General features: G+C 37.5%; 1 protein-coding gene across 11 annotated transcripts in view; it reads right to left on the bottom strand.

Moving 5' to 3' along the window:
* Lrrc7 (leucine rich repeat containing 7) overlaps window positions 1-23,259 on the bottom strand; it is a 453,319-nt gene that overhangs the window by 166,742 nt on the left and 263,318 nt on the right. The gene's annotated exons all lie outside the window — the stretch shown is intronic.

Genomic DNA, 23,259 nt, shown 5'->3' with positions numbered 1-23,259 from the left:
CTTTGATGTACTCTATTTTAATTGTATTAAGTGTTACACTTTTATTAAAGCAAATAGTTTAAAAAGTAGATATGCTCAAGCAGCAAAGTCCGACGCAGATTATAATCACTCAGATAAATGCCGTTGTCGCTACACAAAATATTAAATAATGAGCAAATACCATAAGCTACATCAGAAGTTTCTCTTCATAGTAAAAAAAAACTTTTGAAATTTCAATTAAAAATAAAATGTAACATTTCCTTATAGTGTTTTTTCAAAGAACTAAAATTAGTGCACATTAATCTTTAAGTATTTTCACATTAGAAGGCAAGAAGAACGTACAAATCTATGTGATTATCCATTACATTAGAATAACTTGGTGAATGGTTTGAAGTTAAAGTGCAATAGGGTTACATGCTGAAGCAATACATTCCTTACTCTTGTGTTAGGCAGGCAATGCACATCCACTGCGTGTATATTTTATATTCATATTTTGTTATAAATTTGTTTTTATTTCTTTGTTTCTAGGCATAATAAACTATCATTTAAAAGAAATGTTTATTTTCAGACTGATATGAAAATGTGTGCCTATTGATTCACATTTTTTTTTCATAAAGGACAAAAGACCAAGCGCACAATGTTATAGAAAAATGATGTATTCCTAGATTTGAAATATATGATTGTATTTAAAAATCTTTTAAAGTTAAAATATAATTCCATCATGTCTTCCCTTTCTTTTCTTTCTCTCCAACAATTCCCATGTACTTAGCTTGCTGTCTCTCAAATTCACGGAGTCTATCTCTTTAGCAGATGTTTATATAATATTATATATACTATATATAATTCTTAAATATAAAAATGCACCGCTCAATGATTGAATTTTATGTCATAAGTGCATCAGACTAGGAAGTTCAAGCCAAGCTTAAGTTAAGGACACCCATGTCCTTTTGAATTTCCTTCAGATGATTTGGAAGTAGGCAACCTGCTAGTTACAGTTAAAAAAAGTCATGTCTCCTTCTGTCCCCAGAGCTGACCAGGTCCCACAGCTCTCTGCACCTAGATCCTCTTGGGAGAGAGCGGGATTCTCAGAAGTGTGGATAATCCTGAGGGCACAGGGAAGATTACCACTTCTGCCCACATTCCTGGCCCAAGAGGAACCTGCCTGATGCCTTCTGGACACAGGATCCTTTGGGTTTCCACCTGTGCTGGGTGCTGATCCTGTGACACAGCTCTCTGTACCCAGATCCCACTGGGGAAAAGCCAGTCTCCAGGAGTGCTGACACACAGGCTTACAGGAGGGTCAAGCCACTGTCAGAGACAGCAAGACCAGCTAACAAGACAACCTGATGATGAGAGACAAGCACAGGAACCTAAGCAACAGAAACCAAGACTACTTGGCATCATCAGAGCCCACTTCTCCCACCAAAGCAAATACTGGATATCCAAACACACCGGAAAAGCAAGATTTGGACTTAAAATCCATCTTGTGATGATGATAGAGGACATTAAGAAGGACATAAAAAACTCCCTTAAAGAAATACAGGACAAGACAGGTAAACAAGTAGAACCCCTTAAAGAGGAAACACAAAAATTCCTTAAAGAATTACAGGAAAATGCAACCAAACAGGTAAAGGAATTGAATAAAACCATCCAGGATCTAAAAATGGAAATAGAAACAATAAAGAAATCACAAAAGGAGACATCCCTGGAGATAGAAAACCTAGGAAAGAGATCACAAGTCATAGACGCAGCATCACTAACAGAATACAAGACACAGAAGAGAGAATCTCAGGGGCAGAAGATACCATAGAAAACATTGACACAACCATCAAAGAAAATGCAAAACTCAGAAAGGTCCTAACCCAAAACATCCAGGAAATCCAGGACTCAATGAGAAGATCAAACCTAAGGATAATAGGTATAGAAGAGAGGAAATGTTCCTAATTTAAAGGGCCAGTAAATATCTTCAACAAAATCATAGAAGAAAACTTCCCTAACCTGAAAAAAGAGATGTCCATAAACATACAAGAAGGCTACAGAACACCAAATGCATTGGACAAGAAAAGAAATTCCCCCTGTCACATAATAGTCAGCACACCAAATGCACAAAACAAAGAAAGAATATTAAAAGCAGTAAGGGAAAAAGGTCAAATAACATATAAAAACAAACCTATCAGAATTATACTAGACTTCTCACCAGAGACTATGAAAGCCAGAAAATCCTGGGTAGATGTTTAAGAGAACACAAATGCCATCCCAGGCTACTATATCCAGAAAACTCCCAATTAACATAGATGGAGAAACCAAGATATTCCATGACAAAATCAAATTTACACAATATCTTTCTCCAAATCCAGCCCTACAAAAGATAATAGATGGAAAACTCTAACACAAGGAGAGAAACTATGCCATACAGAAAGCAAGAATATAATCGCCTTGCAATGAAACCAAAAGAGAGACACACAAACATAATTCCACCCCTAACAACAAAAATAACAGGAAACAACAATCACTATTCCTTAATATCTCTTAATATCAATGGACTCAATTCCCCAATAAAATGACATAGACTAACATACTGGATATGTAAAGAGGACCCAGCATTTTGCTGCTCACAGGAAAAACCTCAGTGACAAAGACAGTAGTACTTCGAGTAAAAGGCTGGAAAACAATTTTCCAAGCAAATGGTTCCAAGAAACACGCTGGAGAAGCCATTCTAACATCCAACAAAGTTGAATTTCAGCCAAAAGTTATCAAAAAAGATATGGAAGGACACTTCATAGCCATCAAAGAAAACAATCCTCCAAGATTAACTCTCAATCCTGGATATCTATGCTCCAAATGCAAGGGCACCTACATTCATAAAAGAAACCTCACTAAATCTCAAAGCACACATTGCTCCTCACACAATAAACTTTAAAGAATTATAAAATTTCTATTTCTTTCTGACCTTGAGGCTGGGGCACAAGTACCCATCATTTTTAAAAACCCAAATAGATAACTTTGTTTTTTTAAAACATTTAAAAATAAGTTTTAAAATTAAGATACAATCATATAATCCCCAACCCATTTCTTCCCTCCAACCCTTCCCCTGTATCCTTGCCATCTTGGTTCTCCCTCAAATTTATGGCCTCTTTTTATTGTTATTTTAAACATCCACACACACACATTCCTGAGTATATAAACACTACATGCTCAGTTCATATAATGCTATTTGTTATGTATATGATTTCAGGGCTAACAGCTTGGTATTGGATAACTCACTAGGGACTAGTCCCTAGGGAAGACCACTTTGCTCACTTAGTCTTTCCCAGTTGCCTGAGGCTCTTTGACTAACCCTGAGGGCATATGAGGTTTCTCCCTTTCCTGTTAGCATGACCATTGGTGCCCCCATTGTTCAGGTCTTATTTAGGAGGCTATGTTGGAGAGATTTCATGGATGAGGCTTCTCTAACATTTCTGGGAGATGAAATATCTCAGCAAACTAATTTCTCCTCTGACACAATCTTTCTAACCCACTTCTATGATATGTGAGCCTTATGTGTAAGATGTGTGCTGTAGATGTAAATACAATTTAGGGAAGCAACATTTTGTTCTTAACATATATTACATAAAGTTTCCCCAACCCATAGGTCATTAGATACATGAGATAAACAAAAATCATTAAACTGTCATTATGTCTTTTTATTATAGAATGTACTTCTTTGCCAGATAGTCTGTAGCCAAAAAACATGAAATGTTAAAAAACATGTATCCATCCAATACAGCAACCATTGGACTAAGCGTGGGGTAGCCAGTGGAGGAGTTAGAGATAGAACTGAAGAACTGCAAACCCCTTCAGCTCCATAGGAAGAACACCACAAAAAAAAAAAAAAAAAAAAACATGTATCTTGAAAAATCTGAGGATGAATATAGTAGATGTAAGTTTGTTGAAGCTAAATTAAGTTTTAAAATACTTTTATTCTAAAAGTTACATAGTAACATTATAAATATTGCATCTATCTGTTAAGGTATTACAAAATGAGATAAATAAATAACTAGGAGCTTGTTTATGCAAAGTCTGCAAGTGTCTCTGGAATAAGGGCCAAATGAGTTAAATGGTAAGGAAAGGGACAGAGTAAATGTAGGACCTATTGAGTGCAAGAAGGAATTCTATTTTAGGTCTTTTTTTTCCTTTTCCTTTTCTTTTGTTAGCATTCATGAAACAATGAAAAGACAATTCCAGGAGTAGGGTCTTACTGACGTTTCCAAGCAAGCAACTTAGACTGGGTGTCTAGGAGGGAGCTGCTTTCCTTATCCACTTGTCTCTTAAATACATTCATTTGGTTCAACACCAGAGGAAGTTTTTCTTTCTTTAATGTAGGCTCAGTCTCTATTTGTGTCCTCATCCCAGTCTCTGCTCACTGCCTCCAGGAAGGACATTGTCTTCTGGCTCTCCTTGCATTTCTCTTCAGTGCCAGACTCTCTACTGGCTCCACACTTCGAGGCTATATACAATCTACATCCTACTGTTCCCCATCGGAATACTTGTAAGTCTCCCTGACAGTTGTCACAGTGAGCATTTATTTCATTGACTCTCTTTTATTGAGCATGCACCATATACAATGCAGTGAATACAATGATAGAGAGAGAGGTAATGGCAAGGGCTGTCTTCTAAAGGAACCATCTTTTCTTTTTCTTGGTCTTTTTGCTTGTGTTTTGGGGACAAAGTTTTGGTAAGTAGCTATGCTATCTTTGATCTCACCGTATCACTCAAGCTGGCCTCAAACACATCCACCTACCTCAGCCTTTGAGCACTGAGGTTGTCAGTGTATGGCACATATACAAACTATTTCAGTTCACAAACCATTCTCTTTTCAACCTACAGAGTCTGTACCCATTGATTTGGTTTAATTGGCCTAATAGTTTTTGGAGATGTAGAAGAAATTCTAGGCTGGCTCCCACATCTGTTTTTCTTGGGCCAACCTTAGGCAAGGCATGTGACATTTCTGGGCTGCACTATGCTCAGTGTATGGAAAGGATATTGTGATGTTTTCCTCAGTCTCCTGTGATGCTAAAGTCACAGCATACTCCATGCCATTCTTTACCTGTGTCACCATGAGGTGTCAGTATCCACAAATCCTTACAACTCCTTCTCCAGCCAACACCTCAGGCTTTCACATTGGAAGGTGTGTATTTTCAACACTGATTAATCTCTTTCCACTGAGCTGCTGATTCTCTCTTCATGTAACAGTATAATTTTACTCGTGGCTTTTTCTCTGTTTGACTCTTAAATGTTGACTGAGCCAATTTTATTTCTTAAATATTTAAGAAGTTGGTTCTTATCTCTTTTGTCACTGATTTATACATTAGACTAATTTTTACCCAGTTTGCTACAAAAACCTGTTAATCTAACTCTTTATTGAATTCATACTCCATACGATTGTCAAAAGAAATGCAGCCTCATCATTTCTGTATGGACTGAGTTTCATCCCCTAAAAGTGGTATCTTCATTAGACATCTTAATTTCTAGCACCCAAAAAATTTGGCTGGTTTTTAAAAAGTCATTAATTTACAATGAAGCTATCAAGGTAGACCTTAATGCAGTATGAAGGTTATGCTTGCAAAAAGAGAAGTTTAGGATATATATACATATATATATGTATATATATGTATTTATATATATGTATGTGTATATATACATACATACATACATACATACATACATACATACATACATACATACATACATATATACAGTGGCACAGGGAAAGCACCATTCTCTGAAAACTCAGGGAATTGGTTGTGCAGAAATTGTTTACCCCTGCAGGAATCCCCAGAGTCATCAGACTGGATTCACTGGGGGACATGCCTGTCTCTTGGTGATATCAATAGTGCTTAACAAGTTTAAATAAATCTCTTCCTTTCCCTCATCTCTTCAATCTCAGACTGACATTTACAACGCTTCAAGAACAATTCACTGAAAACTTAGTTCACTTATATAGAAAACAGAGTCTCCCTGTATTCCCCTTTCCTTCAATCTTGCGTGATTTCAATACAGTTATCTATTAAAGTGTTTGACTTTTTTTCTAAGTATGTCTTGTGTTTTACTTCACTGCATTGATATGAATTGCTTCTTACAATTTGTTGGCACACAAAAACTATAAGCCTATCTTCAGACTCCTAAACATTCTCTCCCTCAATTTTTCTTTTTTTGTAATTTGAGCATTGATACATTTTTTCATTCCTCAGCTTAGAGCTCTGCAGTGGATCTTAGTTCCTTCCAAAGCAATGTTTTCTCAGGCCAGTATATGAACTAGATGTCTCAGCACCTATACTGACAAATTATTCATTGTACATTCAAAGTTAGAGACAGAAGACAAAAGAACAAAAAACTTGCAATGTATTTCTCATCAGAGCTGAAGCCAAAATGCTTTTGAAAGATTCTTAAATCATTGCTAAACCATTACATACTGTTATCACAAGGAATATGAAAAGTGACATTATTCCTATTGTGCCATTCATGATAAACTTTCTGGTGCTTAGTCAATTATAATTATTGGCACAAACAATAAACACATTGCTAAAATCATTATTGCTCTAAGAATAAGTCCTAGAGTCTGAAACAGTCATCAGCTTTTAACATGGGAGCTTAATAATGCCTTGACAGCAGACAGCAATTACCAAAGGAGTGCGGATGTAGAGTTGACATTTTATGGTAAACAATTAATTTCAAAGCTAATTGAAAGAAACTTTCATCACGAAGTCTGGTTATTGTTAGAGTTTGATTATGAGTTCCAAGAGTGTTCTGGTGTTTTTATTTCCTGGGCCTGCTGGTGATAATTGTGTCATCTTAAGACATATGTCTCGTGAGTAGAATATGATAAACAGCCCCTTGGATCAGAGAGTGCATGTTTGAAAAGTCTGTCTGACATTAGAGACTATTTAAATTTTCATTAACATTTGGTTTTGTGTGTCCATCACAGAGCTGTTACTGTGCAACTTTGGAGAGCGTACTTTTCCCTTCAGCATTGTGCTACAGCTGTTGACCTCACTGTCTTCTGTCTGGCGTGAAAACTCTGCCTTCTTGGGAAGCCACTGCTTCTAGAGAAGGAATCTGTGGTCTTGGGTGAGAGAAAGCAGGGCCAAGATTCTTTTTCTTATATCCTACCATTTGTCGTTTTTTTCTTTTTCAGATCCACTGATGAAAACAAACAAACAAACAGACAATCCAATGAAACCCCAAAACAAAACAAATACAACCAACCATGGCCAGTAGTGGACTTGAGTGATCTTTCCATCCTGATACTACAGTGCTAGAAATAACGCAGCTGAAGCTGCAGTTCCCTCTTGAGTTTGTCTTACGTTTCATTATTTTGCAAGTTGAGAATGACTGTCTTAGGGAATGTGTGTCAATTCACTATTGATAGTTAGATGGGTGCATTCATTTCTCTTTAAAAACTTCATTTACTCAAGCTTCTTTTCTATCAGGTAATAACATCCAGGCAATCTCTTTTCTCTATTACTGCCAGTGAGTCTGAAGTTGTCATGGTCACAGTTGATTGCCAGTTCACCCCCGAGATACATAGTATGTATCTAGCCCTGCCTCTCTGTGTTATCTCTACACAGGGGATTATCTTCAGGGGCCAGCTTATCCTAATGCTCTGCAGGGCCTTAGCTCCCTGCCTGAAGCAATCTTATACCTATTAGTGTTTATGCCTTTCCACTGACAAATCTTAGCATGTCCTTCCAACAATTAGACTCCATGAAGCCCTGTGCATGGAATGCAGCAGGTATTTTATGAGTACTTGCAGAACTCTAGGTATATATTTTATAGCTGGCCAGCTAAAGCCTATGCTAACATCATGGCTAAATTGTAAGACTGCAATGTTACTCCATGTACCCTTCTGTGGTGAAGGGAGTTGGTTCCCTTGGGCCACTGGAGAACCCACTCCAGTTCCGTCAGCTATGATATCCTCAGGTGAAATTACTAGACTCATCTTATTTTCACACTTTTGTTAAATACTCATTCCATCCTCAATGGCTAATGACACAAACAACATTTTGATTGAAAGTGGATGTTGACATTTGGTCAAGGGCCAATTAACCTTTTTCTTCATTCCCCCCTCTCTTCCTCTAACAAGTCAGCATTCCTAGAATATCAAAAGGGCATATCAATTCCTGGCATTCATTAGACCTTATAGGTTGCCATAAACACTTGAGTGTTTTTTAGCACACAAAACAATATTGCTTCTGTTCCTTACACACTGAAGAGAGCCATAAGCACATTCATTATTCACATTTTCAAGCCTTTCGCTAATGATTAGGCAATGCTGATACACTTTGTGTTTGAGTATGTGTTTGAGTAATGGTGGTAGAAACCTTGCAAAGTGTCTTTTTGTGTGATGGTATAATTGCCACATTGCCTTGACTACTTTGGATAGCTGCTGTTCTCAACAAAAATAACAGAATAGATTTAGGTGTTTAAGTGTTGATTACCAGTGTTTGAAAGATTTAAAATGAGCAGGGGACAGGAAACGGGCAATTCAGTGGACATTTAGAAAAGGCAAAATAAGAGACACCACTCACGGTTGCAATTTGACATTTTGCTGTGTGATTGTTAGATAATTAAATTCTACCTATTATTAGCTTCATGTTCATGTTGCTGCCCTGAAGTGAAAGATTGGGTTTATTTTACCCCCATCCTTCTTTTTTTCTGCACAGAGTCAATGTCTTCTATGGAAAAGATCAATAAGCAGTTGCTGAGTGAATCTTGTATTGAATGAACTCGAAGGCTACATCCATATTCTGCATCCAACACACTGGCTAGTCTATCATGCAGTAAGTATAGAGTGGTGAACAAGATGGGGTTTCTCTCATGGAGAGATCTGAGACACTCATCTATGTTAACACAGAAATTATAAATGTGTGCTTGGAAAATTCCAGTGATAGGAGGGGTTACTTTATATTGCAAGGACAACTGAAGACCTTTTAGGGTAAAAGGCATTTGAGATTTGAATGATAAAAAGGAGGCAGAGAGTCCCAGACAGAAGGAAATGAATAAGCAAGTTAGACAGATTTGACAGAGCTTTTTGACTGACTAATGTGGGAGTAAGAAATAAGTCTGAGATGATTCACAGGCTCTAGAAAATGTTATTTCTATTAGTTGAGCTTGCAAATGCTAGACAAATGAAGACAGTGATGTAGAGGATGAGACTGACTATAGCAATCCAACTTCAGAGCTCCTGTCAGGTACTGAACTTAAGATGGAGATCCTTCAGAGTGTGCCCACTAAAGTCAGAAGGGGATGGCCCTGAAAGAGGGGCAAGCACCATGCTATGAACTCTTAATCTGCTAATTTCCCAGTGAATGTGCTGGACATTCTTTCTACTTGCTAAACATGCTTCTTTTTCTGTTCAGAGTCCTTTGTACTCTAACTCCTTCTCAAATTCATGGCCTTTTCTTGAATTATTTACCCATATGACACACACACACACACACACACACACACACACACACACACACACACACAAACACACACACACACACACACACAACAGGTGAGTCCATTTAGTGTGTGTGTTGACCACTCTTTTTTTTTCTTTTCTTTTTTTAGGAGCTGGGGACCGAACCCAGGGCCTTGCGCTTGCTAGGCAAGCGCTCTACTACTGAGCTAAATCCCCAACCCTGTTGACCACTCTTGATGGGATAACCCATCAAGGAAGTTGTACCCTGAAGAAGACAGTCTTCCTTTCTTTGCAGTCATTAATTGCCTATAGCTCTTTATATAGGGGTGTGATCTTGTGAGATTTCTCTCCAACCACATTGGCCACATTGATGATTTTACTGTACTTGTCTTGTTTAAGTGACTGCATTGTTGAGATTTCAAAGGTGCAGCTCCCTGTCATAGAGGATACAACCTTACAGCTGATGTCCTGGTCCTCTGACTCTTAAAATATTCTCTCTCTCTCTCTCTCTCTCTCTCTCTCTCTCTCTCCTCCTCCCCCACCCTCCTCCAGAATCTGTCAGTGGCCCAGAGTTTTCCATGCTGGTCTTGCTGGCTAGCCAGCAAGGACCAGGTATTTTTTTCACTTCTACAATGATAAGATTACAGGAATTCATTGTTATGCTTGACTTTTTAACGTAGGTGCTAGACATTGAATTAGTCCTTGTGCTTGTAAGGAGAATATTTCTCATTGATGAGCTAACATCACAGCTCCAAGAAAATACTTTTTTAATACTGTCTTGGGATACATATTGTTTTTTTAATTCCCAGATGAGGGCATTAGTTCTTTAATAAAACAAAATAAAACAAAACAAAAAACCAACAACTTTTGTGGTTGATTTTTGAAGGCGTTGTGTTGAATAGAGACAATCCAAAATAGAGTGTGCCCATATGTACTGGCATGATGGATACTATCCTGCCAGGTACATGGCAACTACAGATTACAGTGGAATGTTATTTCAGCATAGATTACTCAACAAGGAATATGGCTTTGGAGAGTTGCTCTAATTCTCAGAAACTCTTTAACAGGTGCCGGAAAGCTAGACTTTAGCAACTGATGTTACAACTTGTCTGTGAGCTGCAGGAACACCTGTAATTCTAGTCCTGCCACACACTAGCTGGAAGCAAACCATCAAAGCAGGAGTGTCTGGTCTGGAAGCCAGTTCCAGCTTCCTATTAGCCTGTAGGGTATGGCTACTGTAGCTGGAACCACCTTCTGCCAGCAGGTTCTTCTTACAGATCAATGCTCCATCTCCTGAAGGACAGCTGGGATTTGTAAGTCTATAGCCCTGAGGGCATTATACACACTCATTGTGTCAGACCTGTTGGCTGCACTTTTGTTTTCCCATCTTCACTGCAAGCTTTCTGTAAGCTGGACCTGTGCAATCATTGTGTCAAGCAAATTTCAAAATTGAATACACTGTGTTTTAGGAGCCAAAGCACCCTAGAAACTCTTAGTGATTATCAGATCACACATGGTTTGCTAGTTGGCATTTGACACAAGGCTATATTATTCTGTGCTCACTGATCAATGTTTGGACATCCACTTACTCCATAAACCTAAAGAACATCACGGAAAATTTCCATTGCTGCTGAGAACGCGGATTCAATAGTGGATTATAAAAATTAGTATTTTTATTGTACCTAAAGTACACCAATAGAAATCTTTTTCAACCCCCAGTGAACTAGACTGTTGGGGGAGAGAGGGCAGCAATGGGGGAGGGTTGGGAGGAACACCCATAAGGAAGGGGAGGGGGAGGGGATGTTTGTCGAAACCGGGAAAGGAATAACACTCGAAATGTATATAAGAAATACTCAAGTTAATAATAATAAAAATAAATAAATAAAAAAAGAAATTTTTCAAACTTTCTATGATTTGATGCCTTGGATGTGTGTAAAATTAAAGAATGACATCCGTAAATTTGTGTGATTTTGCTATATCTATATTTTTAGTAGTTATAAATAATTCAAGTACCCTGTGCTTGTCTTTCACCCACTTGCCACTCTTTATAGACCCTCAGCTGACCTAAGCACTAAGCCAGTACATTTCTATCACATTTTTCTCTGCAGTTGTATAGTTGTGTGCAAAATACACACAAATACAGGAAGCTATAGTCATTAGTTTATGAATTATATTTTCTGATATGTACTTGAATGTCCCGTCTCTCCACAACAATAACTTGTTGACATGTGTTTATAACGTCTCTGTACCATTGTTGTCTAGGATTCACTCTGATAATAGACTTTTCTTACTCTTGTTTCGCTTGATAAGAAATATGCCTGGTAACTGTTTTCAACATGTCATGCGGTAGTTTAATAGAATTCTGTATCAAGTGGATCCCTCATTGTGGCAAGTGTATTTACTAAATAGTTCATCCTTTCTCACTGAATTAAATGACAAACATTTATTTCATGATTTAAATCTTTACGAACACTGAGATCTACTTTTGTCTTCCTGTTGTTTTTAACCATACCTTTTATTTTATAAGAATATTTATTTAACAAGAACTTTGAGTACTGTCTTCTTATGTATATTAAGGTAACTACTTTGCCACTAATATTACATGTTAAAAATTCATAGCTGACATATATCATTTGTTTTTTTCTCACTTGAATACAAATTGGCTCTTCTAATTAAAAGCCTTCGCAAACTTCAGGAAAGTTTAGTTGAGCTTATTCTGAACTTCATAGATAGAACTATCACTTGAGCTATTAAATCTTATGTAAGAAATATTTTTCATTATTTTTTATCTTCTTTGCTCATCAACAATAATTTATTTCATGAGTTTTAAGCCTTTACTGTGAAATTTACTTCTCTGTATTATTTAGCTTTGTTGCTCTAAGGAATGCAATATTTATTTCCATTTTTGTTGCTGTAATTTTTTTCCTAGAAGGAAAAAATACTGACATTCTTATATTCATATTGTCTCTAACTATCTTGCAAAATTATTTTTATTCTGGGGTTGCTGAGATAGGTCAGCAAAGGACCAGGGTTCAATTCTGTGGAGGCTCACAACCATTTGTAACTCTAGTTCCACGGATCCAACATCCTCTTCTGGTCTCCACGGTACTAGGCATGCATGCAAGTGCATGTATATATACACATGCACATATGCACACATGCAAGCACATACTATACCACACCCCATGTCTGTCATACAATAAAGTAATATTAAAAATTGCTATTCATTTTATTACTGTATTGAGTCTCAGGTTTGCCAGGGCATTGCACAATATGTGTCAGCAAGGGCACAGCCATTATTTATTTTCATTTGGTGTCACAAGCCTGGCAGAGTTTCTTTTGGTTCCTCACCCACCTATAAGAGTTGATCAATATTAAGGCTGAAGCTTAGGTCCAAGGACAAGCATATACTTGGTATGGGAAAAGCCTATGATTTAAGCCCAGCTCTGTAAAAGAAAATAAACAAACAAGGGAAGGAAGAAAGAAGAGAGTTGTGTGATGCTGGGCAACTTGTTCAACCCGTTAGCTTTTGCTTTCTTCATTATAGAATGGGAGTGGATAACACACACAATATATATGCTATACATGTTGACATAGAGCCTAGTGATGCCATGTGAGCTGAATATGTTGACATGTATATTCAGTGTCTGTGAAATGAGATCAAAATTCTTCAGATTGCCTGAGAGAGAAATAACCCTACAAAAATTGACAGCTGAATATGCAGAAAAGTTAAAATTCAACAATGTTGTGTTTATTATCTAGTGAAAGGCTTAAAGCTTAAAAAACAATTAAGAAGGAACACATAAAACTTTTACTGAGAAGACTGATGTCACATCAGCAAAGAAAGATTAAAGACAAACAAGATGATCAGTTAAGTTTTTTTTCTCATTTTTCCCCATCTTTATTAAATTGGGTATTTCTTATTTACATTTCAAATGTTATTCCCTTTCCCGGCTTCCATGCCAACATCCTCCTAACCCCTTCCCCTCCCATTCTATATGGGTGTTCCCCTGCCCTCCTTCCCCCATTACCTCCTTCCTCACAAGAATCCTGTTCACTGGGGTTCCAGCCTTGGCAGGACCAAGGGCTTCCCCTTCCACTGGTGCCCTTACTAGGCTATTCATTGCTATCTATGCAGTTGGAGCCCAGGGTCAGTCCATGTACAGTCTTTGGGTAGTGACTTAGTCCCTGGAAGCTCTGGTTGGTTGTCATTGTTGTTCATATGGCTTGAATAACTGCTGAACTAGAGGACTGAACCCAGCAGTAAGATGAGATAGAAATGGATATAGTCAGTATAAATTCTCACATCACTTAGTTCAGTTAAACTTTTTAAAAAATGAAGTTTAATACTATGTCTCCAAATAGTTATGTATTATTAATTATGAATTAATTTGATCGGATCCTCTAGAGTGGAAAGTTGTATTGCTTTCATTAAGTAAAAATGAGCTTATCCTATTTGTCAGTTTGAAGAAACTGTTTCCTACCAATATGAATTTCTTATATCTGTGTCAACTTTGTTAACTTTAAGCAAAAGCATTGCAGTTAGAAAGAGAAAGAGGTTGGCATTTTAGTTTTTATAGTTTAGCTAAGAAAAGCATCTTTCAATATAATTATTTTATGGCTAATTGTCAAAAGAAAGAGATTTAAAAATATTGGAATCTATCAACTACTATAATAGTTATACAACAAATAAATAAAATAAAAATTCTTGGTTAAAATTATAACAAAAACTAGATCAATACAGGAGAATAAAACATTCAAATCAGTTGTCCGTGGATAGCATATTAGGTCAGAGAATTGTAATTCAATATGCAATGAATATATCTGCATCTATCTATCTATCTATCTAGACAGGTGATACTAAAGTAACAGGTTAGAGAAAATATCTAATTTTAGACATTCAAGTGAACATTTACTGTAAACTTAAATCTTCATTCTAGTTGCAAAAAATTTCCAACACTTCCCATTTTAATATACATATTAACATAGCCCTTATCTGTACAGATGACACATTCTGAACACTTCACAGCAGAAACATGGAATAATATGGGCTGTAGACACTTCAGGCAAAAGTTTAGGGGGCAGCTGAGGAGTGTTTCTTACCAATTATAAACAGTGGTATTCATTCTTGATCAGTTACCTGGGATTAATTATATGTGTGTTGTCCCCATCTCTTCTCTGACCTATCAATATGTTCTGACACTGTGCTGACATATCTACAGTTGTTACAGCTTCCTGCTGAGTGATCTTTCATCACTATGCAACCAACGGACTTCCAAGCATTTTGGAGGTCCCTGAGATTACCACAAAAGGATTCCAAGGACACTTCCTTAGAATCAGAGTGCGGCCAACTAAGTAGATGAAAAACGGGTCCTTGAAACCCAAGCAATCCAGTCATATGTCTCTGACTCATGGGTTAGATAGAGGCAGAAGGACTGATTCTAAGATCATCCCTCTGCTTTCTGAGCAGATGTTATCTGGATTCATTGTAACTGCCACTGTGAAGGACAGAGGAAAAAGCAGGGTCAGAGACTTGGTCACAGTTTCCAACTTGAATGATGCCAGGCATGAGGGAAAGAGTGCCAACAGAGACCTCCTAGCCTGAAGAATGCAAGAATGGCCTGTACCCATGGGTCATTCTGTACCCATTATTATCGAGAGCACAGAAAACTAGTGTTGGATGTCTGAGAAGCTTCTCTTGGCTTCTTTTTGTTCTCTATTGAAGCAAACATAGCAATCACCTTCATTTACTATACATCAAACAGCATGTGAAAATATTGGGTGAAATGTACACACTGTTTTAATATGACGTTTAACTCTACAGACCACCTGAGTTAGAGAGGGTGGGTAACTGCTCTCAGGCCTGGACATTACCCGAATTCACACTTACGCCATTGTCATGTGCAAACACTTTCACCTGGTTGTGGTTCTTCTGTTAACAGGGAGCTAGGGTCTGGTTAAGAAAACAATTTAAGTTTTTTATCAACCCAAATGAAAGGTTTTTCTTTTTATTAAAAAACATATTTGTATATTTTTGAAAGTTACATTAGATTTTAATAGAATATTTTTTAATTTTGCTGTTAAACTACTGGCACAGTGAATCTAACAGTTGTTTTGTCCAAAATCAATGCTCATTTTTTGTTAAGTACTTTTAAAACAACTTCCCTCTTTATGAGATTGTAAGGATGTATGGATCCCTACTGCAGCAGGTTACTTCAATGAAATTGGTTTAAAAAATAGCTTATGATATACCAAAAATTCATATTCTTGCTTCATCTTTCTTGTTCAGTCATCCCAGACCTAAAGTCAGTATGTCTTTCTATCCAAAGTCACAAATGGTAAGTTGTGATAAAAACAAATGGGAAATTTAAGGAGAGTTTTCTTTGTTAATGTTATATTCAAGGATCCAATCTTATAAATACTCCATGGTTACAACAGAAGGACACTGATTTTCTTAATATTTATTTTGAGTGGGATGTCTGCCAGAGTTTATAAGGAGGTAACTTTATACACTGATGTTGAATACGAGCTGTTATATTTGATTAACCGTTTTAAACATGTAGATTACTGATGTGCAGTGAGGGTTTCGGATTTCTCGGTACCATTGCAGAATGTACAAATCACCTGGGTTCACAGTCCTTATCCATGTTCAGCACTCTGTGTTGATCCTGCATTTCCTTCATCTGGAACAGAATCTTTTTTTATGTTTCTATAATATTTATTTTATGCATTCATAAACTATGAACATAAAGGCAAATATACCTGCGCTTATTAAACTTACTAGTTGATTAAAATTTTTTATTTTCTTATATAAAATATAGGTTTATTATAAAATTTAAAATCTATACATTTCTCTAACATTTTCATTTCTTTTTTTATTGGATATTTTATGTATTTACATTTCAAATGTTAAACGCTTTTCCCCCTCTCCCATCCTCCCTTCCCTTCCCCCTGCATCTATGAAGATGCTCCCACCCACCCACTCATACCTCAACACCCTGGCATTCCCCTACAATGGGGAAATGAGCCTTCACAGGACCAAGGGCTTCTCCCATTGATGCCAGACAATGCCATCCTCTGCTAAATATGCAGCTAGAGCCATGGGTCCCTCCATGTGTACTCTTTGGTTGGTAGTTTAGTCCCTGGGAGCTCTGGGAGTGGGGCAGGAGGTCTGGTTGGTTGATATTGTTGGAACAGAATCTTTTAAAATGTTTCTTTTTACAATAGCCTGAAAACTGACAATAAAAATAGTTCTGTCAGCTACTATACGTAAAAGTGAAAAAAATGGAGAGACTGATTTTTATTGAGAAGCCTAGCCGCAGAATGTCATCCAACTCTGGCTTCCTTTACAGTTTTAGATAGACCCCGAATTCTCATCATCTTTATCAGGCCTACGGCATAGCCTTCAGACCATGAATCACTTAAAGGCTTGCAATATTCCCAGCAATGACATTTCAACAAGCTATAGAAACTTCTGGAAAAGGTTTCAGCGGCAATTTACAGCTGCATCATGGGTTTTCTGATCCAAAGTGCTTTGACTGGTGTGCTTCCTAAGTAAGTGTTTGGTCATCTAGAAGAGGCCACATGGTCTCACAGTGCCCTTTCCTGCTCTGCCATGTCTTTCTCTAGGACACATTTGAACTTTGCAGAGTGTCCCAAAAACTCACATTTTGGAATATGTTCCATCAAATATTTTATAAGGAAGTTTAATCTAAGAATCTACTCAAACTTGATATTTATTTTCAATTTTTGAAATTGAGAGCATACTAGAATAAGTAACTTAAGGAGTCTCTGCACAGCTCGGGTACAGCAGTTAAGCCATGTGATGACAGTGCCAACACATCTGAAAACAAAATTAGCAACAAAACTGAACATGTGGTGTGCTCTCCCCAAGGCCCAGGTAGTGGCTGTCAAGTGATGTGAGATAAAGAGAACGAAAATTATATTTGAATTATTAAGATGTCAGTGACCAAAAGGATCACTTGAGGCAGACAGATTTTTTAATGCACTTAGCTTCCTATTAACTTATTGTCTTTAAAAAACTTAAGTGTTGGCACAGATGCCCAGCTGCTTGGCATGATTAGATGCACTGAGGTCCTTACTTTATGTCATGACAGCTGCTTTCATGTAGCAAACATTCTTTGGGAACTCCCCCATTGCTCCTCCCCCCAATATGCAAAGAAAGAAAACGAATGAATGAATGAATGAATGAACAAAAAGTTACAGTTCTTCAGTGTATCGTTTTCAGTCTTCTTGGGGATATATTTTTTATGATTTCCTCATTTATATTGTGTCCAATTCCTTTCATTCTTTAAGGTTCTATTCTTACAATCACCTTCATTTTCTGGTTCTTTTTTTTTTTTTTTTTTTTTTTTTGGAGCTGGGGACTGAACCCAGGGCCTTGCGCTTCCTAGGCAAGCGCTCTACCACTGAGCTAAATCCCCAACCCACCTTCATTTTCTCCCTCAGATCATTTTTTTTCTTTCTGCAGGACCATCCCCATCCAACAATTTTCATGAGACTGCTCTTGGATTTGCAGTTAAGCCTGAAGGAATTCTCTGTACTAGCTTCCTGCTAATCTGTACTTCCCAGCCGCTCTAATGAGCTGATCACACTGCACTCCTGAAATAGCTCCCATCCATCTCTTGACGACCGGCCTCACTGAGGCTGATCTGCAGCTTTCTCTTCCAATCTGACTTGACTTCTCATCAGCGATGGGTATAGCCGACTCCTCTTTTTCTGGATTTCTGCTGCACTCCCTGCAGGAGTATTTTTAAAACTCTTTGGCCCCCCACTCTTAGGGTATTTTTATAGGTTTCTCTTCAAGGCTCAAATGATAAATAATGGTGTTTTCCAAGCTCAGTTCTGGATCTCATCATCCGCTATGTGCTGATGACTCTTAGGCTTGCATTTCTTCCTCCTTGAGCAGATGCTTTCTGATTCGCCTGTGCTTGATCATGTTGCCAACATCACAAAACCCTGCTTCTCCAGGCCTGCTCTTTTAGTTTTCTCCATATCCAGAAACTGTCCCGAAGCATGTCAAACTTGAACTCAAGGGAAGCTCTCTAGTTTCTGTTTTTCCCTCTATTCTGTTTGTCAGACTGCCTCTGATTTTAGCATGGCTACCAGTTCTTCCTGCTTACCATGTCCAGAGCCACTGCCTTACCCTCAGGGACAATTTTCAAACACTCTCTGCTGCAGTGGTCTCCTGACAGCATCCCTCTTTCAGTTTTGCCTGTCTCTGCAGAGCAGCTGGCTGATCCTTGTAGATTTTACATCCAGCCTCAGCTTTCTCAGTGGTTTGTTAAGAACAGCATGCATCCTAATTCTGAAACACAGCTCACAAAACTCTCATAATTTTGCTCCACACACTGCTTGCCTCTATTCTTAGACCTCCTCACCCAAGCTCGCCACACTTAAAGGACTCTGGCTTTCTCTTCAGACACACCCAGCTTATGTTGTATAAATGTCTCGAGCTTCACATTTGCTGGTCTCCGTGACTTCTCTCCTCTAGATCTCATCTTCCACATTCTCATCTCAGAACAAACTCTACCCCCTTTTTACAAAGGTCTCCCATGAGCAGTCTATCTAAAATTGAAACAGAAATGTTTTCCAGACTCTCCCCAGAAACCAAATATCTCTAATATTCTTCCAATTTCTTCAGAGCATCTGTGTATATTTCTGAGGTTGTCGTATTTTGTTGTCTGCCTCCCTCCACTGCATTTGAAAGTCAAGGAAGTGAAGTGACTTCTACTTTCCACTGTCATATCCTTCCTAGAAGAGACTCTAACTCGTATTAGGTACATGAACGACTACAGCTATTTTTAATAGATGTCCTTATTATATGTGATGAGAGTTTATTAGGATGCATGTAGAGGCACGAGCCTACAAGTTCTTCTAGTTCAGGGATAACAGTGGGAGAAAACAGGCTTATGGTCTTGAACGTCACATTTACAGGTTTTGACAGTGCTGTGAACAGTGATCACATATAGGTTTTGACAGTGCTGTATCAGCTATGGGAAAGCAAGTCTTTTCATCCATTTTCTCTTAAATAGAATGTAGGCATCAGAACTTCCATTTATAAATCAAATATGTACTTTAAAATGTAGATCCATTTAAATGGATGTAATAATTTGAGACATGTCTTTTAACATTGTCTTTGTGTAAGAATTGTGATTCCATTTTCTTTTGGAAATTGCATAAAACACTTAAGCAGAATGAAAAGTTTGCTATTAGAGATGTTTAATTTAGAAGTGTATTGCAAAATGCACTAGCCAAAAATTATCCTTAATGATATTTTAGTGCAATTAAAGCATAGAAGTTATCAAAATGCCCCTGAATATTTCAAAGAGACTACAATTGCTGCTTTTTAATCCATCCACATGCCAAGATACATGACTATATCTCATCTTTTAAAAATGTATATAAATCCAAAAACCTAATGGTTGATAAGAGTTATAGCTTTTCAATCAAATTAATTTCATTTTTAATCGTATTCATGACATTATAGGGGATTTATTTTATAGCTAGAAAAGATTGCCATTAAATGGTAAATGTGAACAGAAGTCCTATTAAGGCTATAAATAAAGTTTAAATTTAAAGAGAAAGAAATAGAATTATAATGTATTTGGGGAAAAGAATTGGGCCTTTCTTGAATGAATTTTAAAAACTAAATATTTGTTTTACTTTGAATAAAATAGACAATAGAGTAAGTGCTTTGACAAAGAAGATACCAACAATGTTTAAAGCCATAATAGGACAAAATAAAATCTTATTCCACCAAAAAGAAATAGAAAATATGATTCAGAGAAGCTAAAGTCATGGAATTAGTAGTATCTTACATGACTTTTTATTTTAAATATTTCTCAGCTCTCATCTTAAATGCTATGTAAACTATAGGAATTTAGAAATATTTTTCTTCATTTGTTTAGCAGAAAGTAAAGAGTTCTAAAAATGTGTATTGCATAGGCCAAGACCTGAAATAATCCTGATTTGGGTGAGAGAATGGAGAATTGGCCAAGAATTGGGACACTTGTGCTTTTTACTGGGCTCGCTGGGTACCAGGAACAGGTAGCTGCATGTTGTTTAATCATGAAGAGTCCTTATTACAAGTACAAACCAAAGAATGGGCAGCAGGATTCTTATAAAAATTAAGAAAAACAGATCTGATAAATCCATCTCTTTTTTCTGTGACTTGGGAGCACCTAGAGAGACCACTTCTCCTGCCTGTTAGAAGACACAGTGGCAAAGGTATGGCATCTAAGTGTTCACTTGATTGCACGGAGCTATGGAGCTGGAGCATCAGATGATATAACCAGGATGACAAAACATTCACAAACTAAGCAAACCAGTTTTCTGAATAAAACTACAGTAAGATCATTTTCTTTAAGTGGTAACTGCTTTGAAAAACATCTAGTGTAAATTTCCACCCGGTTACAGAATTCATGATTAAAGTTTACAACAAAGGGATGTGACAGTTGAAGGACATTTTTGAGTTTTTTTCCAACACAAAAAGGATGTGTCAAGAGAGGTTCTCAGTGACAGGAAGCTGCATTGACTTAATACACAATGTAGCTTTGTATCATCAAGAAGATGCTAGAAGCTAATGACTCTGGAAATGCAGACCAGCTAAGAAAGGCCTCAGCACGGCTGTCTTGTGAATGCTGGTGCACTTCCAAATTGATATAGGTCAAGAAATATTTTAGAAAGAAAGTTCTGGAAACAATAGAGCGTCAGATTGTAATGGTACAGGTGAGGAGGTTGAGGATGCTAGAGGCAGTGTGTGGGAGCTTGAGGAGGCAAGAAGAAGAAAGGGAAGGTACTCGGGGGTGACAGAAGCTGATGTGAACATGTAGGAAAAGCATGTGCAGTTCTCACTTCCCAGGTGGGCGGTGCTCTGTGTAGGATGCAGAGGTGAAGATGTTTGTGGTCTTGAGCTGGAGAGGATGCTCTGCCTGAGACCTGGTTATGGATGCGTGGAACAGGAACTCAGGCCAAAGCTCAGTTTTCGGTGAAGACACTGCTGATTCTTAGAATGGAGTTAGCATCCGAGAGCAGGGGGACAGAACTAACATGCAGGTTTTCTGACCCAAGATGCGGAGAACAAGCTGATGCTGTTGTGTGGTACACAGCATGGTACATTCCATTCATTCTGAAAGCCGTGAAGGAGGAGGATAGCATCACGGTAAACCCAAGTTTTCCTGTCTATGGAGAGTGAGTTTGACAGCAAAGACACAGACTTTTGTTATTCATATTTCCTGATATTGAATGTTTTGTTAATTTTTAACATGTTCATTACTACCTAAGTTCAACATTTAGCCAAAGAAACCACCAAGCTAAAAATGGAAAAACTTAACCTTTAAAATTTAACAATTTGATGCCTAAACCTTCAAGATATTTTGAGGAGAGACTATCTGCAAGTTCTTATTAAGCATTGCTACACATAACTAAGTTATTTTATCATTCATCACTATATTTTTTAAGATTTTTATAAAGAAACAAATAAAAATTAATATCAATCCCTTTGTGATAGAGTTTTTAAAAGTTAAAATAAAAAGTCATGTAACTCACAGTATTTTTAACACATCTAAATATCATGAACTCTATTGTAAAATATTTAACTGCAAATTTCCCAAGCATTACTTGCATCAGCAATAACCCAGTATTTTCAGATTTAAAGAGGTAATGATACCAGATCCTCCTTAAAGTAAGAGTGATCTGGTTCAGAGAAGGTTGAAAACTCAAATAAGCCATGAAGGCCTCTCTACAAATCCAGGCTGTTTGGCTGTAAGACAATTGGCCACTCGCACACATCTGCTCTTCCCAGGGTTCAGGCTAATCACTCTGTGCGATGCTAAGCCTGGTGCTCTTCTCAAGCCTCATGATTCTATCATCCTGCATCTTTCGTCTCCCAGCAAAGAGAAGGAGCAGGGCTCACAGCAGCTATTTACTGGAGCATGGAGCATGGAGTAATTTAGACTCCCAGGGGTTCTCTGCTTTCTTTCTCTACCCTACACGCTCCCTACCATACCTTTAGTGGTCTCAAATCTTAATTATATCAGGAATGTCAAGAAGAAATATAAACTAGTTCATATGATAGCTCATGATCTTTCTTTCCATGAGCCTATAGGCAATACATGATTTAGAGGATAGCCTAAAATTGTACACTTATACTACATTATAGTTTATGAGACGTTGCTATGTGTAGAATGTCAACCACCAGGTGAGCAAATGTGTCCCTCTCTAAGGCCAGAGGATCTGACATGGTTTCCCTTGGGAAGCTGGCTTGTCACCATGTCTGTTCCATAAAGAAAACCCAGAATGAGATGACACTATGTTCAGCCAAACCATGATGCATTGGAAATTTATAGGAATTTGAGCTATTATGATTATAAAACACAGATGTATGACTATAAATTACAGATAGCAAATAATTAGAAAATCAGAATTAATAGAAACAACAAGAGGCCATTCAGGAAGCTGGGCCTGACAAGGGCATTTTTTTTTTTTTTTTTTTTTGCTGTGAGGCACTAGGAAAACCATCAAAGTATTTCACTGAAATGGCGTTGAGTACCATCCATTAACAACACAGGATCGGAGAGGAGAAGAGGCTGTGGTGCTACTGCCCAGATCAGAATGGATACTTGGTTCTGAGCTTTTTTTCTCAGTGTGTTGACTTTGATAGTCCATTATCAAAACAGAAGCTGAAGAGAGGGAAAACATGGTCTGTACATGACACATCTGGGCAAGCCTGTCAATGGGCGAGCCTTATAAAGAAGAATGAAAGATGGTCCATGAAAATTAAGTACATGTAGTATACATTACATTAGTGAATT

Source organism: Rattus rattus, chromosome 3, assembly GCF_011064425.1.
Source record: "Rattus rattus isolate New Zealand chromosome 3, Rrattus_CSIRO_v1, whole genome shotgun sequence".
NCBI lineage: Eukaryota > Metazoa > Chordata > Mammalia > Rodentia > Muridae > Rattus > Rattus rattus.
This window is presented reverse-complemented; position numbering and strand designations above follow the sequence as displayed.